Raw genomic sequence first — 13018 nt, forward strand, 5'->3', positions numbered from 1 at the left:
ATGGGGACATTCTGTGGGGTAGACTAGGAGCATATCATCAGACTCTGAGGGGTGACACAGCTCCTGAAGGAGTGATGTAGTTCCATAGCAGTGCTTGGAGAAGTTTTCGTAGTCCAACATAGGGAACAACCGAAGTCACTATGGGTTTTGATCATCTGGTTGCTAATTTTCCAGAATATCTGTCTCTAAATAGAGGTACTACTACCGAGGATATTCTTTGTTGGGTGAGCCATTTCTGGCACCCTAGTTGTATTCACGAAATATGTTTAATAATACAAACCCTCTATATGCTGCATCGGTTTTCCCGCATTGGGTTTATCCGGGGATGATTGTCCAAAAATAATGGTGTCCCTTGTGTTATTGTCTCGGTGTATTTCAGTGCATGATCTGTATATTTGTGAAGGCTGCAATAGTGTTTACTTTGATGTTTATGTAATTAAATAACTTGTTAATGTAAAGAACAAGTAGGAGATTGTAAACCAGTAATTGCAGTAGGGGTTTATGATGTGTTAGATTCAGGGATTTTCACAGAAATTGAGGCAATCCGTTGACATTTTGACCAACGTTGACTGTGGTTAGGGCTGACCGCAGGTTGACTATTTGACCAGACTTTGACTGGGCTGAGTTTGATTGTTTTGAGAGTTGTTTCATCTTGCAATTTGGAGGCCAAAGTTGACTGAATTTGATCGAATCTTTGAGGGTCAAATCTGCCCTATTGACCAGCGTTGACTTTTTTGGTTAGGGCTCTTTTGCTGCTATCATAAATTATCAGAATTTGTAAATTGTACTATCTCTCTCTGCTGAACTATTGAAGACTAAAAGAAGATTTGATCAAGGGTTTCCCCACATTGGGTTTGTCTCCGGCTGGTGCCACATCTTCTGTCCTCTTGTCTTGGTTTGTCTTCTACTGTTTATGTTTTTGTTCTATCAGCGTTTTACTTACATGTTTACGTGATTGCTAAACTAAAATTGATATTGGGCTCATAAAGAAATTGAAGTAAAATTGCTCTAAAGCATAGAACATTCCATTGTTGCCTAAAATTAACGCGGGGTAACAAAGAAAATACTTGTAGATAATATTTATTATTATTGAAAAATATATGAATTGATGATACAACCACCCTCATAACATTTTCCTATATAGCATTGATTGGTCACGGGGTGAAAGGGTATGTGCCCTTGAATTTTCAGTTAGTGAATTAATTTATTATTTATCTATTATGTTTATAACAATTCACTCATCACACTCTCCTCTCTTTGGGAGTGCACATTAGTCTTTGTCTCTTCCACTTAGACAAAATGTGATCTTTTGTGGTGTGAACTGCTCTTGGAGATGGTATTTTTCTTAAGGATGGTTTCGTGGGATTGATTGAAGTGATTCTTGTGAAAATTTTGTAAGTTTATTGCATATTTTCTATATTTTGCATGTTATATTTGTGGAGTAGGATTTCTACATTTTCCATAGTAAAAATTGTTGAACTTGTCTTGAAATATTGCTTCTCTATGATATGTAAAATTGTTTTTCTTGAATCCTTGAAGAGAACTCCAAATGTGTATCTCTTAAATTTAAAATCTCCCCTTACAAGGAAGTTCTAATGATTTATGAGTGGATGCCCTAATCATTTCACCTACTTCAACAAAACTATTCTCATTGAATTTTCCCTAAAAGACTCCATTTGCCCATTTAGAACAAGGCACCAATCTAGGAGGTGTTGATTAAACCTTATTCTTCAATAAATTTCTCCTTTTTTCTTTATTAATTTCTAGATATTTAGGGTTAGGGTTTATGTAAAATATTGCCAAAAAAGTGAATTATCTTTCATATGTCATTGCTTTTTAGATAGGAATTGCATTGAGTAATTGTCTAAAAGAAAATCTTTCATTATTTGCATGTTAAACCATATGCGTAGGCTGAATTCATCATCCTTTGTTGCTTGATGCATGTTTTAGCCATAGAAACACCATTGTAAATCCTAGATCCTTAATATTTAATTGTAAGTTTTGTTCTTCAATTGTTTTATCATTAAGAGACTTTATTGTTTTTTTTTCTATGTAAAGACTACTGCTATATTAAAGAAAAGAAAATATTTACAAAGGTTTACATCCCGCGAGGAGACCGAAGCCAGTCCTCAAGCTGAAGAAGCTTTGACCAAATCAAAAAACACAGTCCATTGTAGTTCCTGGACGTCATATAGTCTGGACTCAGGCTGACAAAAACTTCATATCTACTGGCAGGACAGAGCCAGTCTACATCATGAACCATTAACCAAAAATGACAAACTGCTGAGTCCTGAGACTTGCAGCAGTGGCCTAACCGAGCCCTAGGACTGAGTTGGACGCAAAAAAGGACCCAAAGACACAAGACGATTTGCATAACCATGACAGAAAGAAAAAACACAAAACAGAGCACCCGAGACTAGACTGGCTGGTCGAAGGAGGCCTCCTGCTTTCCTTTGTCTGGGCTTGGCGAGTCGAGCCAAATCACCATCTCGTCCTCGTTCTGAATCGGCTCTCCTTGTTCTGGCGGATCACGTGCACTGAAGACCTCCACCTCCATGTTTGTAGTGGGTGGCGGCAGGACCTCTTGCACAGAGGCAGCGTAACCAGAGTTGCCCTGTATCGGAGCACAGGAGCTGAAGGCTGCCATCTCCACGTTGGGGCTAGGCGGCATCAGGACTTCTTGTAAAACTTGCTGGGCCGGAGCAGGTTGAAATGGAGCAACCGCGTGTCGCCGAGTTCGATACACAACGCCTTCCATATCACCCAGGAGGATATCGCTGCCTTGGACAATTTCAGCTGCAGGGGAGCTGGAATTTGACCGGCCAGGCTCTTCTTCAGAGATGAAGACGGTGAAAGTGACTACCACTTCAGGTCTAACAAGGCGGCTTGGAAATCTGAATCTGAAAGTCTGGTAGGTGCCCTGAGGCAGAAGACATTCCTGCTCCGAACTGGGAGACGAAGGTGGCTCTGCAGCAATTGGCTCAATTGGGTATAGATCTTCCAGAACCACGCGGGTACCGGACCTTCCTCCACGCCTAGGAACCCCTCTACTGCGCGGCATGGCGTGTAACATTAACGCAACCAAACACTCAGTAAACTCTTGAAAATTTGCAGACAGTGAGCCTTCTCTCCGTGCTCTTAAAGCAGCCAAGGGTTGGTTCTGCAACATAACTAGCATTTCAAAGACAATATAACACATAACCTGCAATCTCAACACGGGGGAACGGCCTTGGGCCTTCCTCCCCTTTCGCATCAAAGCCTGAGCAGCCATGCTCGGCTTCAATGCAGCGTCCCTCCTCCTTTGTCGCAGACCAAGAACAATAACTCGATGCATTAACTGTCTGATCGTTGTACAGGCCTCCTTGTACAGACGTCGGCGCTTCATCCTGCCTCCAGGTGTCATGGCGCATGCCATGTTTAAGGGCTAGTAAAGACACCCGCATCCGGGTGCGAGGTTTGAATCTGTGAGCTTTCCTGAGAGATGATTGTCCTCAGTGTGTCTGATTGTTCTTTGGAAGGGAGGTTGTCTACAGCGCCTTCGAAGTGGTTATCTTTTGCTTCCACTCCCAGGTTGGCTAATAGATCGGCTAGCTTGTTTCCTTCCCGTCTGATATGCTTGAAGGCTATAGCTTGGTGCATGGATATCCAGTGGTTGATCAACTCAAGCCTCTGGGACATTCTCCAACTGCTGCTTATTTTGTGTACTGGGGAGCCATGCTGAAGCTTTGTTACCATTCTGATTATTATCTGCGAGTCCCCTTCTATAATGAGAGGGAAGAAATTTTTCCTATGTGCTATTTTGAGCCCTCGCCATAGACCTTCCAATTCCGCAGAATTGTTAGTATCCCAGCCTATCGAGCCCAGGAAGATGCTTAGAGGATGACCATTGTGATCCCTGAACACGCCTCCATAGCCTGCTTGTCCGGGGTTTCCTTTAGAGGCTCCGTCAAAGTTGAGTTGAATCATGCCTGTCGGAGGAGGATTCCATGAACTTGCTTCCTGTCTGTGCTGGTTCGGAGTTCTATCTTTAGTTGAATAATGGTTTATACTCATTTGCCAGTTGTCCCATATGGCTTTTTCTTGAGGTAGAGTCGGAAGGTCATCAGGGTGCCATTCCTTGAGTGAGAGAGTTTCCTGAATGTTTTGATGGACAAGATTCCACAGTTTTTCCAGCGTCAGCGTTTGATCTTTAAATATTCTTCGGTTGCGCTCTTTCCACAAATTCCACATCAGGAAGCCGGGGATGAGTGTCCATAACTCATTGAGAATGGGACTTTGAAAGGGGGCTTGACTTCCTTTGTCGATGGTTCCTCTGAGGTCATCTTGGACTCTTCTCTCTTTTTGACAGCGGAATGCTATCTTTTCCCATAATTTCTTTCCCATTGCACAGTTCTGCGTTAGATGTATAGCTGTTTCTTCCTCCTGTCGGCACATGTAGCACATGGATGGGCCTGAGAAAGTCCTCTTTCTGAGTTTGTCCCAAGTTAAAACTCTGTTGTGACAGAGAAGCCAAAGAAATGTGGATACCTTTGGCCAGAGAGATTTATGCCAGACATTTCCCCATATAAGAGACTTTGTTGTTATATGACATTGTTTGTCTTATTATTGAAAATCTGCAAAACCCTAACTTATAACAGCCCTATAATTCATTTAATTGGTCTCGAGATATAGTGCATGAACTTTGGTAAAGATTGCATAAGCCATTTAGTCTTTGCCAGTTTTATATCTCAACCTTTAGACCTCATCCATAACCTTGAGACATTATTTTTGAATATCCTTTACATGATCCTTTTAGGGAAGCCTCCCTTTTTGTTGAATACCACTAAATAGCTAAAGTAAAGTTGTTGAGGTGATAGTCGTAGTGAATCTCTTGTTGGCTTGATATTTGGATCTACCTAATGAGGCTTTGCACTAGGCCTGCTAGATTTTGCGACAAAAAAGAACATTCATGAGCCTTTTTGTGGCTTGATGGAGACTTTCCATTTTGAGAGAATGATGTGATCATGGAGAGCCTTTATTCTCACGTGTGGGCAATTTTGATGTATTCATTATGTTTTAAAGCTATCTTAAGGTCGCCTTGTGACCTTTAGGCCTAGTTGAATGCTCAAGTAAAGTTTTTGGGATTTTACTTGTAAATTGGTGAAAGGTGACTTGGTTACCCACATATAAATAGAGGGGAATTACTTTCATTTGGATCATCACACTTCACATCACTTCACTCCCTCTTAAGAAATTTGCACTGGCTCTCTTATTCTTTTCTCTTGGACGTAATGTGATCTTGGTGGAGCGAAGTGTCTTGGGAGGGATATTTTTGCACAAGGAGACTCGTCTTTGATTGATGAAGTGAATCTTGATTGAATGGTGTAAGTTTATTGTTGATTTTCATTCATTTTGCATGCAAATTTTTTAAATTAGGGTTTCTTTATGTCATATTAAAAAGTCCAACATCTTTAATGAAATGTTTTATCCTTATGTTTTCCAAAATTTGTCTTCATAGAATCCATCAAAGGAAATTTGAGTATGCCTTATTTGATCTTAAATCTCCACTTAGGGAAAGTCGTTAGGGTTTCCAAGAGAGGCTTCTTGATCCTCTACCCACCTCATCCAGGATCCTCTATCTTTGATCTCACTATCATTGACTCTAGCACTCAATTGAGATAAGGCACTAGACTAGCTTGTGGTGGTCATTTAAATTTCCCTTTTTTTTCTCTTCAATTTATGGTAACTAGTGTTAGAGTTAGCTTACATCTGCAATTAATAACAACTTATTGTCCATTTATTATTTCCCTATTGAAAGGGATAGCATTTAGTAAATAAATAAATAAAGGCAAAATATAGCTTTAATTGCATGCTTTCACCCAAAAATTAGGGACCAACCGTTAATTTTTATTTTTGTCATATGCATTTTCAGCCACTTAAAACCATTGGTTACTTAAACCTGGTTTGTCTCATTTATAGCCTTTACTCCTTTGCCGATTTTATCACTTATAGAATATTTTCTCAAGCTGCTATATTCCATTGCATGCCCTAAAACCACATATCACAAAAACCTTAACTTATAGCAGCTTTCTTTTAGTTCGTAGAGGTCTTAAGAAAATGTATTTGAACTTTAGACAACTCTCATCTCGACTTTCAAAGCTTGCCCAATACCATTTCCTTCAAGTGGTAGACCTTGCACCATCATGGAGCCCTCTTCAGTTAAATATATTATTGGAGATCTCAAAGAAGTGTCCCTTGTGGGAATGATATCCACTACTAAATAGCTAGAGAAAAACCACTAAGGTGACAACAGTGGTTGATCTCTTGATGCCATAAGACCAAGATTGCGTGGTGAGGCTTTGCACTAGGCCTACTAGATTTTGTGGTAACATGTGCCATGTAAGCACCAAGATTATAGAATCATGTGAGTGAATGGCCACGTTTCTTTATAAATCTTGAATATCTAATAGGTGACAGTGAAAAGAGGATCTGAGATTGTGTTTCGTGTTGTATAGTCTGCTTCTCACACAATCATTTTTTGGGACTGCACCTATGTGAATGCGTGGAGATGTGAGCATGGCATTGAAAGAGGATTCCAATGACTTTCTCCCAGCAGGTTGTGTAGTACAGAAGAAGGAAAAACAAAAAAACAATATAGTCGTGTTGTTTACAATGCAGGAAGAACATTGTGAATGGTGGCATCATTATTACACATCTATATCTGCCATGCGTTTTTCCTTATTTGTGATGTGTGAGGAATACAAATTTTCCTTGTGTAACAAAAATCGTTGGGCATGAATTCACTTTGCTAGGCAGCTACGTATCAATGAAAATCCAATGGTATGGATAAAAAGATCCCATGGGTCTGAAGCTCAAAATCTGATAAGGAAATGGTTTTGCCCAAAAATGATATGCAAGTGCTTGTTACAGAAACTCCTACATAGGCCAAGCAGAGGTCAAAAAGAAGAAAGGGAAAAAGGGTCAGATTGAGTTCACTATCCAATGACAGTTTTTGACACCTGTTGTTAGGTGTACTTTCTTTTCAGCTAAAGTGTTTTATTTAATGGTGGATGTTTATGAAGGAATCATGAAAAGCTAAAAAGCATATGAAGAATGTAATTTTGTTTTTGGCTAAATAAAATGTTGATTTGAGGTAGCATCGGATGTGCTCTAGCCATGAAAATCGGTGGACAAGCTACAGCCAATGAGATCTCCAGGACCCATAAATGGTTTGGGCAGATTCTAACCGATTTGGGAGATATTAAAATAATTAATATTTTTAATGGAGTTCCTAAGTCTAAACTTAGGAAAAATAAAATATTAATGGATATTAATATAAAACTAGGTTAGAAGGTTCCACAGGTCATGGGTCAAGCCAAATCTAATCTTAGCCATTGATTAGAAATTTAATCTCGGTCATTGATAAACCAACGAGAAAAGTATAAGAGGCTTGAGGGTCAGTTGGAGAACACACCGGAGTGATCAGTGATTCATTTTGCTAGAGCGGGGTTGCTAAGCAAAAGTGAATTAGTGATCAGCAACGAGGGCCATTGAATACATGGTAGAGAGGCAGAGTTAGTACCAGAGAGACAACGCAGAGCCTGGAGAGGTTGACGCTAAGGCAGCTGGGTGCTACACAGAGGTAGCTGGGAGCAGCATAGAGCCAGGAGAGGCCAACGTGTGTGACACGGACAGTCTGAGGGCAGAAGCTTCAGTAGTTGCGCAGAGGCTAACAAAGTTGACGCAGGGCCAAGAGGTAGCATTGGGAGGACTTTCGTGGGACAGACTAGGTGTTGGTGAGTCGGGTAGGGTGACGTAGTCCCAGAGCAGTGGAAGCTGCAATTGTTGTTGTGGGATCATTCATCTAGTGATTAATCAGCCGGAATATCTGTCTCCGAGGAGAGGTACTACTGCCGAGGGCATTCTCTGTTGGATGAGCCATTTTTGGCACCCTAGTTATATTCTGAAAACTGCATAATAATAAAACCCTCTGAATAGTTGCATTGGTTTTCCCAAGTTGGGTTTTTCTGGGGACATTGTTCCAAAAATAACGGTGTCACTTGTGTGTTTGTTTTATTTCAGTTGATGATCTGTAGATGTTGATATTGTACTTGTGTTTATTTTCAGTATTTACACGGTAAATAACTTGTTAAGTAATTAAACAAGTAGGAAGAAATAAATCAGATAGTACAAGAAGAATTTATAACGGCTTAAACTTAGAAATTCCAACATGGTATCAGAGCGTGGTTACAGATCACAGGAGCGCTGAAGGCATCAGCTGTGCATAGCATTTGCAGCAGAATCAGCTGTCCCGAGTGACAATAGTTGATCCTTACAGAAGTGACAGAGGAAGGGTTGATGCAGAGGGACTGTGTCATCATTCTGGGCCAAAGAAAGGCAACGCAGAAGCTAAGGGAGGCAAAATCGAGCTCACGCAAAGGCCAAGAGGGCTAACGCAATTGGCTAGGGGAGCTGATTTGCCGGTGTCGAGATTGCGCAGAGCCAAGTGGCTCAATCCTTCAGTTGCTAGGGTATATGAGGCTGTGGGTAATTTGCGGAGCAAAGCTGGTGGGGTGTTGTGGTCAAAATAGTACCTAACAAGGCAAGACCAAGGTGGAGGGAGTTGCTACGAAGGCGGATTTCTAGCCAAGGAATCTGGATCAATGTTGCGGGTGCACAGACGATCAGAGGGGGGCAACTTGACGATTGGCAGAAGGATTTCCAGGAGGGAAATCGAGTCTTTGAGGGAATCCAACAGAGAACTTCCAGGCGGGAAGTAGAGAGACTCAGCAGGAGTCGAAAGGAGAAATTCCAGAGGAAAGTAGAGAGACTCGAAGGAGTCAACAGAAGAGCAGAGAGATGGTTGTAAATGGGATGAGGGATCAGGATAGGTTGGACGGAGCATCCAACTTTGTGGTCTGGAAGGCCAGGATCTTGACCATTCTAGACAGATATCGCATCAAGGACTTCGCCTTGAAAGTAATGGTGATCCCAATTGACCCAGCTGAAAATGAGAAATATGGGGAGGCAATGCCAGGGCGAAGTGCATCATCCTTAATGGGGTCAAGGATCATGTGATGCCACATATTTCCGAGAAGGACATAGCAAATGAGATGTGGGAGGCCCTGAAGAAATTGTACCAGTATACTTCCGTGCAGAGGAAGATGTTACTTGAAAATCAGCTGCAGTCACACCAGATGCAGAAGGGAGAGCAAATAGATGTCTCCCTCGGTCGATTAAAGGAGATCCGTGACCAGCTAACTTCCATAGGGGCCACGCCAAATGAGGAATTGATGGTGAGGACCGCATTGAACGTAGTCTCAGAGGATTGGAAGGTATTTGTCCAGAGCATACTGGGTAGGACGAGCCTTCCAGATTGGGAGGAATTGTGGGTGGCTCTTCATCAAGAAGAGATTAGACGGGTGACCAAGGCGGGGAATAGCGGCAAAGGGATCAGAATCAAGAAGGAGGAAGAAGAGAGTGCGGCTCTAGCATCTGCAGGAAAGCAAAAGAAGAGAAAGAAGAAGGACCTCTCCAAGGTCAAATGCTTCCATTTTGGGGAACTGGGTCATTTTGCGAACTGGTGTCCTAGGAGGGCGGAGAAAGAAGTCGAGGAGGATGACAATTGTGCCATGTGTGCTCATGTGCCACTTGAGAAGAAGTGGGGAGACATTGAGTTGTAGTCAGACAGACTACAGGCAATGAGGGGCAGGATCCTTGAGGTACCCAACCTCTTGGATTATACCTTGCTACGGGAATCCCAAAGAGGAGTAGCAGGGCTGGTGGATGTCAGTAGAGACGGATGTGGATGGAGCGGCAGAGAGTGCTACAGTGCAAGAGTCCCCGGACAATGCGAGGCTAGCAGGCTGCAACAATGCGAGAGGCACGGGAGAGTTGCAACGGTGTAGGATGGCACGTAGAGGGTTGCAAAGATGCGAGATGCAGGGAGTTTGTTGCATCAACGCAGAGGTCAGTAGAGGGAGCTTCAGCATCAGGAGTGTCTCTAGCCTGACAGTGATGTCAGAGTTGGGTGGATCAGTTACTTACTTCTCAGTAACTGGGTTGCAGTATAGTAGCAGTATGCAGTAGCATGATGCAGCATGATGAGAGGGGATGCAGTGCTGGGAAGATGGACCAGCAGCAACACAGATGCAGAGGGAACTGTCGTACGGATGCAACAGTGGCAGTGGCAAGGCCATGGGCAGCAGTTTAGGATGCAACAATGCAAAGGATGTTCGGTAGGAAGGCCTAGCATCAGCATAGGGTCTGGTGCCGGATAATCAGGGTGATGCTCAGTGTGGAGTATTATCAGAGCACAGTCCTCGCTAAAAGGGACTGTTGATTTGGGGTAGCATCGTATGTGCTCTAGCCATGAAAATTGGTGGAGAGGCTAAAGTACATTAAATCTCCAAGACCCAGAAATGGTTTAGGCAAATTCTAACCGATTTGGGAGATATTAAAATAATTAATATTTTTAATGGAGTTCCTAATTCTAAACTTAGGAAAAATAAAATATTAATGGGTATTCATATAAAACTGGGTTAGAAGGTTCCAAAAGTCATGGATCAAGCCAAATCTAATATTAGCCGTTGATTAGAAATTTAATCTCACGAGAAAAGTATAAGAGGAGGCTTAAGGGTCAATTGGAGAACACACCAGAGAGATCAGTGATTCATTTTGCTAGAGCGGGGTTGCTAAGCAAAAGTGAATTAGTGATTAGCAGCGAGGGGTAGTGAATACATAGCAGAGAGGCAGAGTTAGTACTAGAGAGACAGCGCAGAGCCTGGAGAGGTTGACGCAGAGGCAGCTGGGTGCTACGCAGAGGCAATTGGGAGCAACGCAGAGCCTGGAGAGGCCAACGTGTGTGAGGCCGAGGGTCTGAGGGCTGATGCAGAAGCTTCAGTAGCTGCACAAAGGTTAGCAGAGCTGACACAGGGCCAAAAGGCAACACTGGGAGGACTTTCGTGGGACAGAATAGGTGTTGGTGAGCCGGGTAGGGTGATGCAATCCCTATCAGAGTGACGTAGAGCAGTGGAAGTTGCAATTGTTGCCGCGGGATCGTTCATCCGTGATTAATCAGCCAGAATATCTATCTCCGAGGAGAGGTACTATTGCCGAGGGCATTTTCTGTTGGGTGAGCGATTTCTGGTACCCTAGTTGTATTCTGAAAACTGCATAATAATAAAACCCTCTGAATCGCTGCACTGGTTTTCCCAAGTTGGATTTTTCCGGGGACATTGGTCCAAAAATAACAGTGTCACTTGTGTGCTTGTTTTCTTTCAGTTGATGATCTGTATATGTTGATATTGTACTTGTGTTTATTTTTAGTATTTACATGGTAAATAACTTGTTAAGTAATTAAACAAGTAGGAAGAAATAAACCAAATAGTATAGGAAGAATTTCTAACGGGTTAAACTTAGAAATCCCAACATAAAATTACAATTTTTCCTTGGTATTTAACAGAAAAATAAAACAGAAATCTTTGCCCCTCGCGAAGAACATCTTTTCTTTTTCTTTTTAGCATTCACGAAAACTGGGTGATTCTTCATTAAGCAGTGTATTTTGGCCCAGTGTTGCCATCAGTGGCATTCTTAATTCTTGAATGGTAGTTTTTTGTATTGATAATTTTAGCAGACAATTGGCTGAGAAAAGCATATCTGTAGGTCGAACACAAATGATAATGGCAGCATAAAAGGCATGTTATGGTGGCATGCTGCAGCTGGCAACAAAACCATATTTGAGTCCGATCACAGTCATTTGATATTATCTTGCAGCCTGTAAATTTCTTTTAACACCCACAAAATACTTCTTATCGTGGCGGTGCATGTAGGAAGACTGTAAATATGTCTTTCCTAAAATGCTATCAAAATATTTTTCATTGCAGTCACCTCTCAACATTTTTGCTGAGTTTAAACCGGGTGTATGGAAATGGCATTGATTAACGAGTGGCAGCACTATTGAAGTGACTAACAAAAGGCCTTTTCTCACATTCAATTGCTCAGACAACAAATTTTCCTCAGTTTGGGATATTTTAAATTTTTTTGTTCTTTTCCTTCATCCCACATGAATAAAGTTGAGAAGCTCTCAGCATTTTTAAACAGATGTGCTGGTTCAATGAAAAGTGTCCTAGTAAAAGATTTGAGTAACGTAAACAAAGAAAACACCTCCGTTACAAGAGGCCAAACTTTCTCCTCGGTTGGCAGAGGTTAAACAAGTCCTCAACAACTCCAAACATTCAAAGGGGGCCTTCTTGTGGGTACATGAGTTGGACTGGGTACATCATTCAAATGCCCTGGTAATGAGCATGCCACTTCATTATTCCCAGGTATAAACAAGTCCTTGACTCCTCCAAGTGTTAAAAGGGGGCCTGCTGGTGAGTACACGTCAGTTGGACTGGGTATACGGATACCATTCAGATGCCCTGGTAGTGAGCATGCCACTCCATTATTCTCAGGTATGCTTCTAACTCAGGGAAAAGATTGAAGAATTTTAAGCTCTGTCATCACTCACTCCTTATCAAATTGCTTTCCATGGGTTCCAGTTGAGTGAACTCTTTGTAGGGAGGTTTCTCGAAGCGCTTTCTTCGAATAACAGAAAATGAAGTAACTGGGAGAGAAAGCAAACACCAGACAGACTAGCTACATCATTCAGATGCTCTGGTAGTGAGCATGCCACTCCATTATTCCCAGGTATGGGCCTGCTGGTGAGTACACATTAGTCGGACTGGGTATACCATTCAGATGTTCTGGTAGTAAGCATGCCACTCCATTATTCTCAGGTATGCTTTTAACTCAAGGAAAAGATTGAAGAATTTTAAGGTCTATCATCCCTCACTCATCAAATTGATTTCCATGGGTTCCAGTCGACTGAGCACTTTATAAGTTTGTAGGGAAGTTTCTAGAAACACTTTCTTGGAATAACAGAAAATGAAGTAACTGGGAGAGAAAGGAAACACTTTAGTGGGTACTTCAGAATTTTGGAAGATAACTGAAAATGATTCTATACTCCCTAATAAGTTGGGATCTAACAAATCAACAT

The sequence above is a fragment of the Pinus tabuliformis genome, chromosome 5_1, assembly GCF_031772625.1.
Source record: "Pinus tabuliformis cultivar Carrire ecotype Pingquan chromosome 5_1, CPIR1, whole genome shotgun sequence".
Lineage (NCBI taxonomy): Eukaryota > Viridiplantae > Streptophyta > Pinopsida > Pinales > Pinaceae > Pinus > Pinus tabuliformis.